Source organism: Chlorocebus sabaeus, chromosome X (assembly GCF_047675955.1).
Source record: "Chlorocebus sabaeus isolate Y175 chromosome X, mChlSab1.0.hap1, whole genome shotgun sequence".
Lineage (NCBI taxonomy): Eukaryota > Metazoa > Chordata > Mammalia > Primates > Cercopithecidae > Chlorocebus > Chlorocebus sabaeus.
In genome coordinates this window covers 75,829,225-75,845,485 of record NC_132933.1, presented here as the reverse complement: position 1 = coordinate 75,845,485, position 16,261 = coordinate 75,829,225, and the positions used below count along the sequence as shown (strand labels likewise).

Genomic DNA, 16,261 nt, shown 5'->3' with positions numbered 1-16,261 from the left:
TAATCAGACTTAAAATGGCAGTATGCAAAGGATGTAGATTTGAAAAATAAAAGGTTGGTACAAACAAATAACCTTGTCATAGACACAAAGTCAGTCATAGACACAAAGTGAGCATGCACATGATGCTGCCTGCCACCTCTGGGCAAACCAATTTAACACTAAAGAAAGTTAGCACTATCACCAGCTTCCAAGGAAGAGGGTTTTCAACAAGAAAATTACTTCAAGGTGGGGAGGAGAAACAGACTTAAATGACTAATGAGCTGCAAAAGAAATTAACAGGAAGATGTTTTTAGAGTTCAAAAAAGTGAAATGTCTTTAAGAATATTTCTTAATTTCAAAAGAATGTAAATTTTTTGTACCCTCAGTGTGTTTAATTTCTCTATACTTAGATCCTGTCAACACATGTACAGGCAGGTCAGTTTTAGCTGATGGTCCATAACAGGTAACTCAAATTAAGATCATTACTGTAGAGATTATTTATTGCTGTGTAATAAACCACCTCAAAACTTAGTGGTGTAAAATAGTCATTTTATAATTCTTACAAATATTAGGGATGAAGAATATGGTCTGGACTCAGCTGAGTACTTCTTCTGCTGGACTCTCCTGGGTCAACCATATGACAGTATTTATCCAATAGCTCAGCTGGGGCTGGGTCGTCTAAGATGGCCTCGTTCATATGTGTGGCACTTGGTGCTCTCTGTTAGCTGAGCCTCTCTCTTAGCGTGGTTTCTCATCCTCAAGGTGGCCAGCCTCGTCTTTTTTCATATGTGTCCCAAGAGTTCCCAGGAGTAAAAGAGGACAATTCCTATGCACAAGGGCTTTTTAAGATTCTGTTTGTATCTCATGTACTAATGTTTCAATGGCCAAAGCAAGTCACTTAGCCAAGTGTCAGTGTGGAAAGAACCATAAAAAGACACAGATACTGGGAGGCATGATTCACTAGGGACAATTACTTTAACAATATACCAGAGCTGTTATTCAGAATTTAGCCAGACACATCCAGCCGGCTGGCACAATCGTCTGCTTAATCTCCCATGTTGTTTGGGTTCTTCGTGAAAACTATTCAAATGTCTTCCAAAAACAATGCCTGGAGGAAATTTCAAGAGGGAGAAAGCCCTGAGTCTCTCATCAGGTGTATCCTTGGCCTGTTTCTGCCACCAAATGCCAACAAAAGCAAAAGGAACCCTTAAAAGCATATTGCTAAATGAAAGGAGCCAATTTGAGAAGGCTACATACTGTATGGTTCCAACTACATGACATTCTAGAAAAGGCAAATCTATAGAGACAGATAAAAGATCAAGGGCCGCAGAGTCAGTGGTCTCTGTGTGATGGCCACCTCAGTGTTGTGCTGTCTGCAGTGCTGCAGAGACAGTGGGACCAGCCACATCCTTCTGAAGGTGATGCCAGTCATGCAGCTGGACATATGACATATGGGAACAGATGTTGTCATTGTAAAAAATGACAGAAGAATATATGGAATATGAGATTGTTTAGCCAGTCCTACATAAAAACAAAAGCTACTATGAATTCAAGATCCACTTCACAGGAATCTGGGATACTGGTGTTGCTGAGAAAGTTAACTTGAATCAGAGGAGGAAAAAATGGCGGATAACAGGCAGGACTAAATCGCAGCTCCTATTCAGACCGACAGAACAGCATGTGGAGACTCACATCATGAACTTTTGCTTCAAGAGCTACTGCAGGAAAGCTGAGAGAATCCGCAGACCCCTTGAAGGGAGTGGATTGCTCCTGCAGGACCCAGGAAACAGCCGAAATACTGTGAGTGTCCAAAGTGGGAAAGTGGGAAAGGGGGATCTCGATCACACACCCTCACTGAGGAACCTTAAAGTCCAGATCACAGGAGAAGGATTTGACCTTACCTGGAGCTGAGATCATTTAGAGAGCCAAGTGAAATACAGGAGTAGAGGAAGCAGGGAGAAGAGTCCTGTGGACTCTTTTAGTCCCCAGAGAAGGCATGTCTGACTTTGTCTCACAGAAATCCTTGGGGAGGGCTACCAGAGAAACTGGAAAAATACAAGGAGAAGGAAACCTCCAGCTGAACTTCGTAACAATTCTAACCAAATGCAAAGTGTCTTAGACAGAACGTGGGTTGCACAAAAGCTGAGTGAGGCTAGTAACTGCCAGCTTTCTTCCACTTCCTTGGTGACCTGCATGACACAGCAGAGGTGACCATAATCCTCCTGGGAACATAACTCCATTGACCTGGGAACAATACCCCATCCCCTACAGCAGCTGCAACAAGCCCCACCCAAGGAGAATCTGAGCTCAGACATGCCTAACCCTGCCCCCACCCGATGGTCTTTCTCTACCCACCCTGTTAGCTGAAGACAAAAGTCATATTCTCTTGAGAGTTCTAGGGCCCCACCCACTGCATGATCCTCCCTATACTACCACAACTGAGGCTCTCTTGAAAGTGCTACCTCCTGGCAGGAGGCCAACCAACACAAAACTAGTGCAATAAGCAACAATAATACAACTAAGGACCCTCACAGAGTCCATTTCACTCCTCTGCCACCTCCACCAGAGCAGGTGCTTCTATCCATGACTGAGAGACTGGAAGATGGTTCACATCACAAGACTCTGTGCTGTGACAGACAACCCCCAGTACCAGCCTGGAACCTGGTAACCACATTGGGTGGCTAGACCCAAAAGAGAAATAACAATAACTACAGTTCAGTGCATAAGAAGCCACATCCCTAGGAAAAGGGGGAGAATACAACATCAAAGGACACTCCATGGGACAAAAGAATCTTAACAGCAGCCTTGAGCTCCAGATCTTCCCTCTAACATAGGCTACCCAAATGAGAAGGAACCAGTAAAACAATTCTGGTAATATGATAAAGCAAGGCTCCTTACCACACTCAAAAAATCACACTAGCTCACCAGCAATGGATCCAAACCAAGGAGAAATCCCTGATTTGCCAGAAAAAGAATTCAAAAGATTGATTATTAAGCTAATCAAGGAAGCACCAGAGAAAGGTGAAGTCCAATTTAATGAAATCAAAAAACTGATACAAGATATGAGGGGAGAAATCCTCAGTGAAATAGATAGAGTAAATAAAAACAATCACAATTTCTGGAAAGCAAGGGCACACTTATAGAAATGGAAAATGCACTGGAAAATCTCAGCAATAGAATCAAACAAGCAGAAGAAAGAACTTCAGAGCTCAAACAGAGACAAAGAAAAAGGAATTTAAAAAACAATGAATAAAGCCTCCAAGAAGTTTGGGATATGTTAAACGATCAAATCTAAGAATAATTGGCATTCCTGAGAAAGAAGAGAAATCTAAAAGTTGGGGAAACATATTTGAGAGGAATAATCAAGGAAAACTTCCCCAGCCTTGCTAGAGATCTAGACACCCAAATACAAGAAGCTCAAATAACTTCTGGGAAATTCATCACAAAAAGATCATCACCTAGGCACATAGCCATCAGGTTATCTAAAGTCAAGATGGAAGAAAGAATATTAAGAGCTGTGAGGCAAAAGCACAAGGTAACTTATAAAGGAAAACCCGTAAGATTAACAGCGGATTTCTCAGCAGAAACACTACAAGCTAGAAGGAATTGGGGCCCTATCTTCAGCCTCCTTAGAATTTCACATCCAATTTATCAACCAAGAATTTCACATCCAGTAAAACTAAACTTCATAAATGAAGGAAAGATACAGTCTGTTTTAGACAAACAAATTATGAGAGAATACACCACTACCAAGCCAGTACTACAAGAACTGGTAAAAGGAGCTCTAAATCTTGAAACAGATTCTCGAAATACACATCAAAACAGAACCTCCTTAAGGCATAAATCTCACAGGACCTATAAAATAACAACACAATAAACTTTGAAAAAAAAAACAGGTATTCAGGCAACAAATAGCATGATGAATAGAATAGTACCTCACATCTCAATACTAACATTAAATGTAAATGGCTTAAATGCTCCACTTAAAAGACACAGGATGGCAGAATGGATAAGAATCCACAAACCAAGTATCTGCTGCCTTCAGAAGACTCACCTAACACATAAGGAATCACATAAACTTAAGGTAAAGGAGTAGAAAAAGACATTCCACACAAAAGGACACCAAAAGCAAGCAGGAGTAGCTATTCTTATATCACACAAAACAAACTTTAAAGCAATACCAGTTAAAAAAGACAAAGAGGGTCATTATATAATGATAAAAGGCCTTGTCCAACAGGAAACTATCACAGTCCTACATATACATGCACCTAACACTGGACCTCCCAAACTTATAAAATAATTACTACTACACCTAAGAAATGAGAGAGACAACAACACAGTAATAGTGGGAGACTTCAATATTCCACTGACAGCTCTTGACAGATCATCAAGACACAAAGTCACCAAGGAAACAATGGATTTAAACCACACCCTAGAATAAATGGACTTAACAGATATGTACCAAATGTTCAACCAAAAAACACAAAATATACATTCTATTCATCACTGCATGGAATATTCTCCAAAATAGACCATATAATAGGCCACAAAATAAGTCTCAATGAATTTAAGAAAACTGAAATTATATCACTTACCCTTTCTGACCACAGTGGAATAAAATTGGAAATTAACTCCAAAAGGAACCCTCAAAACCATGAAAATACATGGAAATTAAATAATCTGCCCCTGAATGATCTTAATAGTGACACAATCTATCAAAATCTATAAAATACAGCAAAGGTGGTGCTAAGAGGAAAGTTCATAACCTTAAAGGCCTACATCAAAAAGTCTGAAAGAGCACAAAAGACAATCTAAGGTCACAACTCAAGGAACTAGAGAAACAAGAACCAACCAAATCCAAGCCCAGCAGAATAAAAGGAAAAACCTAGATCAGAGAAGAACTAAATGAAATTGAAACAAACAAACAAACAAAAAAATACAAAGGATAAGTGAAACGAAAAGCTGGTTCTTTGAAAACAAAAATAATAATAGACCATTAGCAAGATTAACCAAGAAAAGAAGAGAGAAGAACCAAATAAGCTCAATTAGAAGCAAAGTGGGAGATACTGCAACTGACACCACAGAAATACAAAATGCCATGAAGACCACTATGAACAACTTTATGCACATAAACTATAAAACCTAGAGGAGATGGATAAATTTCTGGAAATATACAATCCTCCTAGCTTAAACCAGAAAAAAGTAGAAACCCTGAACAGACCAATAGCAAGCAGTGAGATTGAAATGATAACAAAACAATTGCCAACAAAAAAAGTCCAGGACCAGATGGATTCACAGCTGCATTCTATCAGACATTCAAAGAAGAATTGGTAACGATCCTATTGACACTATTTCACAAGATAGAGAAAGACTCCTCCCTAAATTATTCTATGAAGCCAGCATCCTTCTAACACCAAAACCAGGAAAGGACATAACAAAAAAAGAAAACCACAGACCAATGTTGCTGATGAATATAGAAGCAAAAATCCTTAACAAAATAATAGCTAACTGAATCCAACAGCATATCAAAAAGATAATCCACCATGATCAAATGGGTTTCATACTGGGGATGTAGGGATGGTTTCACATACACAAGTAAGTAAAAGTGATACACCACATGAACAGAATTTTTTAAATTCACATAATCATCTCAATAGATGCAGAAAATGCATTTGACAAAATCCAGCATCACTTTATGATTAAAACACTCAGCAAAATCAGCATAGAAGTGAAATATGTTAATGTGATAAAAGTCATCTATGACAAACCCAGAGCCAACATCACACTGAATGAGGAAAAGTTGAAAGCATTCCCTCTGAAAAGTGAAACAAGAGGAGGATGCTCACTCTCACCACTTCTATTCAACACAGTTCTGGAAGTCCTAGCCAGAGCAATCAGACAAGAGAAAGAAATAAAGGGTATCCAAATTTGTAAAAATGAAGCCAAACTGTTGCTCTTTGCTGATGATATGTTTGTATACCCAGAAAACCCTAAGACTCCTCCAAAAAGCTCCTAGAACTGATAAATGATTTCAGCAAAGTTTCAGGATACAAAATTAACGTACGCACATCAGTAGCTCTGCTATACACCAATGGCGACTGACCTGTGAATGAAATCAAGAACTCAACCCCTTTTACAATAGCTGCAAAAAATAAAATAAAATACTTAGGAATACACCTAACAAAGGAGTCAAAAGATCTCTACAAGGAAAACTACAAAACACTGCTGAAAGAAATCACAGACAACACGAACAAATGGAAACACACTCCATGCTCATGAATGGGTAGAATCAATACTGTGAAAATGACCATACTGACAAAAGCAATCTACAAATTCAGTGCAATCCCCATCAAAATACCACCATCATTCTTCACAGAATTAGAAAAAAAAAAACTATTCTAAAATTCATATGGAACCAAAAAAGAGCCCACATAGCGAAAGCAAGACTAAGCAAAAAGAACAAATCTGGAGACATCACACTACCTGATTTCAAAATATACTATAAAGCCATAGTCACCAAAACAGCTTGGTACTGTTATAAAAATAGGCACATAGCCCAATAGAACAGAATAGAGTACCCAGCAATAAACCCAAATACTTACAGACAACTGATCTTCAACAAAGCAAACAAAAACATAAAGTGGGGAAAGGACACTCTACTCAACAAATCGTACTGGGATAATTGGCAAGCCACATGTAGAAGAATAAAACTAGATCCTCATCTCTCACCTTATACAAAATTTTTGAGTTCGAAATGGATTAAGGACTTAAATCTAAGACCCAAAACCATAAAAACTATAGAACGTTAGACAAACCCTTCTAAACATTGGCTTATGCAAAGACTTCATGACCAAGAACCCAAAAGCAAGTGCAACAAAAACAATGATAAATAGGTGGGACCTAATTAAACTAAAAAGTTTTTGCACAGCAAAATAAACAATCAGCAAAGTAAACTGACAACTCAGCGAGTAGGAGAAAATCTTCACAATCTCTACATTCAACAAAGGACTAATATCCAGAATCTAAAAGGAACTCAAATAAATTAGCAAGAAGGAAATATACAATCTCATCAAAAAATGGATGTGAATAGACAATTCTCAAAAGTTATACAAATGACCAAAAAACAAATGAAAAAAATGCTCAACATCACTAATGATCAGGGAAATGCAAATCCAAACCACAATGCTATACCACCTTACTCCTGCAAGAATGGCCACAAACAAAAAATAATAGATGTTGGCAGGGATGCGGTGAAAAGGGAACACTTTTACACTGCTGGTGGGAATGTAAACTACTACAGCCACTATGGAAAACAGTGTGGAGATTTCTTAAAGAACTAAAAGTAGAACTACCATTCAATCCAGCAATCTCACTACTGGGTATCTACCCAAAGAAAGGAAGTCATTACACAAAAAAAGATACTTGCACACACATGTTTATAGCAGCACAATTCGCAGTAGCAAAAACATGAAACAAGCCCAAATGCCCATCAATCAATGAGTGGATAAAGAAATCGTTGTGTATATATACCATGGAATACTATTCAGTGATTTAAAAAAATAAATAAAAAAGGAATGAAATAATGGCATTCGCAGCAACCTGAATAGAATTGGAGACCATTATTCTAAGTGAAGTAACTCAGGAATGGAAAACTAGACATTGTATGTTGTCACTTATAAGTGGGAGCTAAGCTATGAGAATGCAAAGGCAAAAGAATGATGTAATGGACTTTGGGGACTCAAGGGAAAGAGTCAGAGGTAGGTGGGGGATAAAAGACTACAAATTGGGTAGTCTATACTGATATAGATTTTGGTGATGGGTGCACCAAAATCTCACAAATCACCACTACAGGACTTATGAATGTAACCAAACACCACCTGTTCCCAAAAACCTTGGAAATAAAAAAAAATACAATAAAAAATTGTAAAAAAATAATATAGTAAACTTGAATCAGAGACCTCTTGGCCAAGACATACAGTCTGGTGATGGGAAATAAGGAGCCCTGTGCCACAATAATAAAGAGAAAAATAGGCTGCTAGCAAACCGCCTTCCACAGAAGGGACATGCGGGGGTATTACATATGACCATGTAGAATATATGCTTGAATGGAAAAATATGCATTGTCCAACATCAAGTGTCAAGGGACACTGTATCCAGTTATTTATGTTGATAAGAATTCAACTGAATTTTCAGTTCAATGAATTTTATCATACTCTTCCACAGGGTTTTGAAAAAAATATTATTTGAACAGCAGACCTTCTGAATATTTTTGCTTTTGAAACTTATTTCTCCACTGTTAAAAATGTTTGCCATTTAATAAAGCTTTATCTGACCTATAGACGAAAATATATTCTTTAAAATATGCTTGTTGGCCAGGTGTGGTGGCTTGCACCTGTAATCCCAGTATTTTGGGGAGACTGAGGCAGGCAATTGCTTGGGGCCAGATGTTCAAGATCAGCCTGGGAAACATAGCAAGGCCCTATCTCTACAAAAAAAAATTAAGAAAAAAAATGATTTTTAATGCTGTCTAAGGAATCAGTGTCTTCTATAGACCACAGTGAAGTTGGGATTTAAAATACTTATGTTTAGTGGTATGAATGTCAGCATTTGGGGAAGTTTGTTTAATGTTTATTTACATAAATACAATATGGAGCCAGGTGGAGCAAGATGGCAGGAGAGAAGGCTCCACCAACCGTCCCCCCCTAAAAGGACACCAATTTAACAACTATCTACACACACACACACACACACACACACACACAGAGCACCTTCATAAGAACCAAAAATCAGGTGAGCACTCATAGTGTCTGGTTTCAGCTTCCTATCATTGAAAGAGGCACTGAAGTGTAGAAAACACAGTGCTGAATCACCAAAGCCATCCCTTTCCCACTGCTAACCCCCAGCAGTGGCGGCAGGGTGCAGAGAGCCTTTCAGTGTGCTGGAAGAGGGAGAGCCCAGTAACTGTGGAACATTGAACACAGTGCTGTCCTGTTGTAGCGAAAGAAAAGCTGGACCAAATTCAGCTGACACTGGCCAATGGACTGCATTTAAACCGGCCCTAGCCAGAGACAAATCGCCAATCACAGCAGTTGAAACTTGAGTTCTGCAAGCCTTGCCACTGAGGGCTGCAGTGCTCTGGGGCTCTAAATAAACTCAAAAGGCAGTGTAGGTTGCAAGAACTGCAACCCCTATGTGAGTCCTAGTACTGAATTGAGCCCAGAGACAGTGAACTAGGGGGCAGGTGACCTACTGAGATACAAGCCAGAGTGGCTAAGAGAGTGTTGACATCACCCCTCTCCTAACCACAGGCTGCACAGATCACAGCTCCAAAAGAGATCCCTCCTTTCCACCTGAGGAGAGGGGAGGGAAGAGCGAGGAGGACTTTGTTTTGCATCTTGGATACCAGCTCAGCCACAGCAGGATAGGGCACTGGCCAGAGTACTGAGGCCCCATTTGCAGGCTGTAGCTCCTGACTGACAATACTACACACACCCTGGGCCAGACGGAACCTGCGACCTTGAAGGGAAGGACCCAACCCCGGCAGCATTCATCACCTGCTAATTGAAGAGACCTTGGCCATGAATAACCAGAAGTGATACCCATGTACTACATCAAGGGTCCTGGGTGAGCCTCTGAGATTTGCTGGTTCCAGGTGAGACTAGCACATTACCAGCTGTGGTGGCTATGGGACAGAACCCCTACTTGAGAAAAGCAGACAAAAAAAAAAAGGGACTTTGTTTTGCACCTCAGGTACCAGCATGACCACAAGAGATAGAGCACCAAGTGGGCTCCTGAGTCTCCAGTTTCATGATTTGACTCTTGGACAGCATTTCTGGACTTGCCCTGGGACAGAGGAGAGCTCACTGACCTAAAGGGTGAGTCCCAGGCCAGGCAGCATTCACCACAAGCTGACTGAAGAGTACTTGGGCCTTAAGGGAATATTAACGGTAGTCTGGCAGTACTCCTCATGGGCCTGTGGTGTCACTGGCCATCAGGTGAGGATCCTTTGTCTTTGGAAAGGGGAAGGAAGAATGGGGAAAACTGTGTCTAGGGGTCTGAGTGCCAGCTCAGTCACAGTACAACAGAACATCAGGCAGACCTCTAAGGTTTTTAAATCTAGTTCCTGGCTCCTGGATGACACCTCTGCACCTGCCTGGAACCTCATAGACCTCACTGTTCTAAAGGAAAAAACACAGACCTGCCTGGTTTTGTCAACTGCTGACTGTAGAGCTCTAGGCTTGAGTGAACATAGGTGGTAGCCAGGGAGTGGTTACAGCAGGTCTTGGTCAAGACCCAGTGCTATGCTAGCTCCAGGGCTGATCCAGTGCAGTCACAGTGGTGGTGGACATACGAGTCCTTGTGTCATTCTACTCCCAGCTTCAGGTGGCTCAGAACAGAGAGAGAGAGAGAGAGAGAGAGAGAGAGAGAGACTCCATTTGCTTGAGAGAAAGTAAGGGAAGAGGCCAAGAGTCTCTGCCCAATAATCCAGAGAATTCTCACAGATTTTGTCCAAGACCATCAAGGTGGTACCTCTATAAGTCTCCAAGAATCATGGTGTTACTGGACGTGGAGTGTCCCCTAAAATAGATAGAGGTTAGATCACAACACCCAAGTCCTTAAAAATATCTGGAAAGCCACCCCGGGTGCAGTGGCTCACACCTGTAATCCCAGTACTTTGGGAGGCTGAGACAGGTGGATCACCTGAGGTCGGGAGCTCGAGATCAGCCTGACCAACAGGGAGAAACCCCATCTCTACCAAAAATACAAAATTAGCCAGGTGTGGTGGTGCATGCCTGTAATCCCAGCTACTCAGGAGGCTGAGGCAGGAGAATCGCTTGAACCCAGGAGGTGGAGGCTGCAGTGAGCTGAGATCACGCCATTTCACTCCAGCCTGGGCAACAACAGCCAAACTCTGTCTCAAAAAAAATTTTTTAAAAGATTTTTTAAAATTATATATATACATATATATATGGAAAGCCTTCCCAAGAAGGATGGGTACAAACAAGTCCAGAATATAAAGACTACAATAAATACCTAACTCTTCAAAGCCCAGACCAGATGAAATCTATAAGTATGAAGAAAATCGAGGAAATAATGACCTCATCAAATGAACAAATAAGGCACCAGGGAGAAACAGAGTCCTGGAGAAACAGAGATGTGACCTTTTAGAGAGATAATTCAAAATAGCTGTTTCAGGAAACTCAAAGAAAGTCAACGTAACACAGAGAAGGAATTCAGAATTCTATCAGATAAATTTAACAAAGATATTGAAATAGTAAAAAAAGAATCAAGCAGAAATTCTGAAGCTGAAAAATGCAACAGACATACTGAAGAACGCATCATAGTCCTTTATTAGAAGAATTGATCAAGCATAAGAAAGAATTGGTGAGCTCAAAGAGAAGCTACTTGAAAACACACAGTCACTGGAGACAGAAGAAAAAAGAATAAGCACACCTACAGGATCTAGAAAATAGCCTCAAATGGGCTAATCTCAGAGTTATTGGCCTTAAAAAGGAAGTGGGAAAAGCAATAGGGGTAAAAAGCTTATTCAAAGGGATAATAACAGAAAACTTTCCAAACCTACAGAAAGATATCAACATTCAAGTCCAAGAAGGTTATAGAACACCAAACAGATTTAACCCAAAGAAGACTACATCAAGGCATTTAATAATCGAATTCCCAAAGATCAAGGATAAAGAAAGGAGCCTAAAATCAAAACAAAAGAAACAATATACAATGGAGCTCCAATATGTCTGACTGCAGACTTTTCAGTGGAAATCTTACAGGCCAAGAGAGAGTGGCATGACATATTTCAAGTACTGGAAAAAAAAAAAAAAAAAAAAAAAGTTTACCTAGAATAATATCCAGCAAAAGTAGCCTTCAAACACGAAAGAGAAATAAAGATTTTCCCTAACAAAAGCTGAGAGATTTCATCAATACCAGACCTATCACACAAAATATGCTAAAGGGAGTACTTCAATCACAAAGAAAAGGATGTTAATGAGCAATAAGTAATCACCTGAAGTTACAAAAATCACAGATAGTAGTAAGTACACAGAAAAACACAGAGTGTTATAGCACTTTAACTATGCAGTATAAACTACCCTTATCCTCAGTAGAAAGACTAAATGATAAGCCAATCAAAAATAGTAACTACAACAACTTTTTGAGAAATAGTCCAATAAGATATAAATAGAAATAACAAAAGTTTAAAAGGGGACAAAGTTAAGGTGGAGAGTTTTTAATAGTATTCTTTCTGCTTGTTTGTTTCTTTATGCAAACAGTTTTAAATTGTTATCAGCTTAAAATAATGAGTTATAAGACAGTATTTACAAGCCTTATGGTAACCGCAAACCAAAACAAACATACAACAGATACACAAAAAAAAGAAAAAGCAAGAAACTAAATCATATCACCAGAGAAAAAACATCTTCAAAAAAGAAGAGAGAAAGAAAAGAAAGAAGGAAGAAAAAAACACAAAACAAAAAGAAAACACATAACAAAACTGCAGAAGTAAGTCCTTACTTATCAATAATTACATTGAATGTAAATGGACCAAACTCTCCAATAAAAAGACATAGACTGATTGAACAGATTTAAAACAAAGAAAAAGACCCATTGACCTGTTCCCTACAAGAAGCACACTTCACCTATAGAGACACACATAAACTGAAAATAAAGGGATGAAAAAAGATATTCCATGCCAGTGGAAACCAAAAATCAACAAAAGTAGCTATACTTATATAAAACAAAATAGATGTAAAGACAAAAACTATAAGAGACAAAGACACTATATAATGATAAAGGAGTCAATTCAGCAAGAGAATATAACAATTTTGAATATATATGCACCCAACATTGGAGCACCCAGATATATAAAACAAATATTACTAGAAATAAAGATAGGCCCTAAAACAATATTAACTAGAGAATTAAATACCCCATTTTCAACACTGAACAGATCTTCCAGACAGAAAATTAATAAAGAAACATCAGATTAAAACTGCATTATAGACCAAATGGATCTAATAGGTATTTACAGAACATTTCATCCAATAGCTGCAAAATACACATTCTTTTCCTCAGCATATGGATCATTCTCAAAGATCAACCATATGTTAAGTCACAAAACTGGTCTTAAAACATTCAAAAAATTGAAATTATATCAAGTGTCTTCTGTAACCACAATTTTAAAAAAACTAGAAATCAATAACAAGAGGAAATTTGGAAACTATACAAATACATGGAAATTAAACAATATACTCCTGAATGACCAGTGGGTTGATAAAGAAATTAAGAAGATAAATGAAAAACTTCTTGAAACGAATAACAGAAACACAACATAACAAAAGCTGTGGGATACAGCAAAAGAAGTAAAGAGGAAAGTTTATAGCTACAAGTGCTTACATCAAAAAAGAAGAAAAATTAAACAATCTAATGATGCATCCTAAAGAACTAGAAAAGCAAAAGCAAACCAAATCCAAAATTAGTAGGAGAAAAGAAATAATAAAGATCAGAGCAGAAATAAAGAAAATTAAAATGAAGAAAACAGCGCAAACAATCACAAGTTAAACATAATTGACAAATCTTAAGCCAGACTAAGAAAAAAAGAGAGAAGACTCAAATAAATAAAATCAGAAATGAAAAAGGAGGCATTACAACTGATGCTGCAGAAATTCAAAGGATCATTTGTGATTATTATGAGCACCTGTATGGCAATAAATTTGAAAATCTAGAAGAAATAGACAAATTCCTAGACACATACAACCTATGAATATTGAGCCAGGAAGAAATCCAAAACCTGAATAGACCAATAACAAGTAATGAGATCGAAACCATAATAAAAGGTCTCCCAGTAAAAAAATTCCAGGATGTGATGGCATCACTGCTAAATTCTACCACACATTTAAAGAAGAACTAATAACAACCCTCCTCAAACTATTCCAAAACTAGAGGAGGAGGGAATACTTCCAAACTCATTCTGTGAAGTGAGTATTACCCTGATACCAAAACCTAACAAAGACACATAAAAAAAAAAAAAAAAAAAAAGAATACTACAGGCCAACATCTCTGATGAATATTGATGCAAAAATTCTCAATAAAATACTAGCAAACCAAATTCAACACACATTAAAAAAATCATTCATCATGACAAAGTGGGATTTACCCCTGAAATACAAGAATGTTTCAACATAGGCAAATCAATTACTATGATACATCTTATTAACAGAATGAAGAAGATAAACCATATGATCATTGCGATTGATGCTGAAAAAAAGTATTTGATAAAACTCAACATCCTTCAAGATAAAATCCTTCAAAAAATTGGGGATAGAAGGAGCATATGCCAACATAATAAAAGCTTTATATGACAGACCCACAGCTAGTGTCATAATGAATGGGGAAAAACTGAAAGCCTTTCCTCTAAGATCTGAAACACAAGGATGCCCATTTTCACCACTGTTATTCAAGATAGTAGTGGAATTCCTCACTAGAGCAATCAGACAAGAGAAATAAATAAAGGGCATCCTAGTTGGAAAGGAAGAAATCAAATTATCCTTGTTTGCAGAATATATGATCTGATATTTGGAAAAACCTAAAGACTCCACTAAAAATCTTTTAGAACTGATAAACGAATTCAGTATAGTGACAGGATGCAAAATCAACATACAGAAATCAGTAGCATTTCTATATGCAAACAGTGAACAAAATAAAAAAATAAAAAGTAATCTCATTTACAATAGCCACAAATAAAATGAAATACCTAGGAATTAACCAAAGAAGTGACAGATCTCTATAATAAAAACTATAAAACACTCATGAAAGATATTGAAGAGGTCACAAAAAAATGAAAAGATAGTTTATGTTCATGGACTGGAAGAATCAATATTGTTAAGATATCCATGCCACCAAAGCAATCTACAGATACCATGTAATCCCTATCAAAATACCAATGACATTCTTCACAGAAATATAAGAAACAATCCTGTAATTTATAAAGAACCACAAAAGACCCAGAATAGCCAAAGCTAATCTAAGCTAAAATAAAAAAAACTGGAGAAGTCACATTACCTGACTTTAAATTATACTGCAGAGCTATACTCATCAAAATGGCATGGTGCTGACATAAAAACAGACACATAGACCAGTGGAACAGAATAGAAAACCCAGAACAAAATCCACACATTTACAGTGGACTCATTTTTGACAAAGCTTTCAAGAACACATGATGAAGAAAAGACAGTCTCTTCAATAAATGGTGCTAGAAAAACTGGACATCCATATGCAGAAGAATGAAACTAGACCACTATCTTTCACCATATACAAAAATCAAATCAACATGAATTAAAGATTAAAATCTAAAACCTCAATCTATGAAACTACTACAAGAAAACATTGGGGAAACTCTCCAGGACACTGGTCTGAGCAAGGACTTTTTGAGCGATATCCCACATGCACAGGCAACCAAAGCAAACATGAACAAATAGGATCACATCAAGTTAAAAAGCTTTTCTCCAGCAAAGAAAACAATCAGCAAAGTGAACAGACATCCCAAAGAATGGGAGAAAACATTTACAAACTACCTGACTGGCAAAGCATGAATAACCAGAATATACGAGGAGCTCAAACAATTCTACAGGGAAAAATTGAATAATCTGATCAAAAGTTGGGCAAAATATTTGAATAGACATTTCTCAAAAGAAGACATACAAATGACAAACAGACATGGGAAAAACTGTTCAACATCATTGATCATCAGAAAAAATGCAAATTAAAACTACAATGAGATATCATTTCACCCCTGTTAAAATAACTTACATTCAGGTTCCTCAAATAACTAAAAATACAGCAACCATATGACCCAGTAATCCCACTGCTGGGCATATACCTCTATATGGTTTGGCTGTGTCCCCACCTATATCTCATCTTGAATTCCCATGTGTTGTGGGAGGGACCCAGTGAAAGTAATTGAATCGTGGGGGCAAGTCTTTCCCACACTGTTCTTGTGATAGTGAATGAGTCTCATGAGATCTGATGGTTTTCTAAAGAAGAGTTCCCTTGCACAAGCTCTCTCTTTGCCTGCTGCCATCCATGTAAGACATGACTTGCTCCTCCTTCCCTTCTGCCATGATTGTGGGGCCTCCCCAGCCACTTGGAAATGTAAGTCCATTAAACCTCTCTTTCTTTTATAAATTGCAGAGTCTTGAATACTCAACTCTTTATCAACAGCATGAAAACAGACTAATACCTACCTGAAAGAAAGAAAATCAGTATACTGAAG

General features: G+C 38.1%; 1 pseudogene; it reads left to right on the top strand.

The window, feature by feature from the left end:
* The first annotated feature begins 1,328 nt into the window (after window positions 1–1,328).
* Window positions 1,329–8,242, top strand: LOC103232228 (SPRY domain-containing protein 7-like; annotated as a pseudogene).
* The last annotated feature ends 8,019 nt before the right edge of the window (window positions 8,243–16,261 follow it).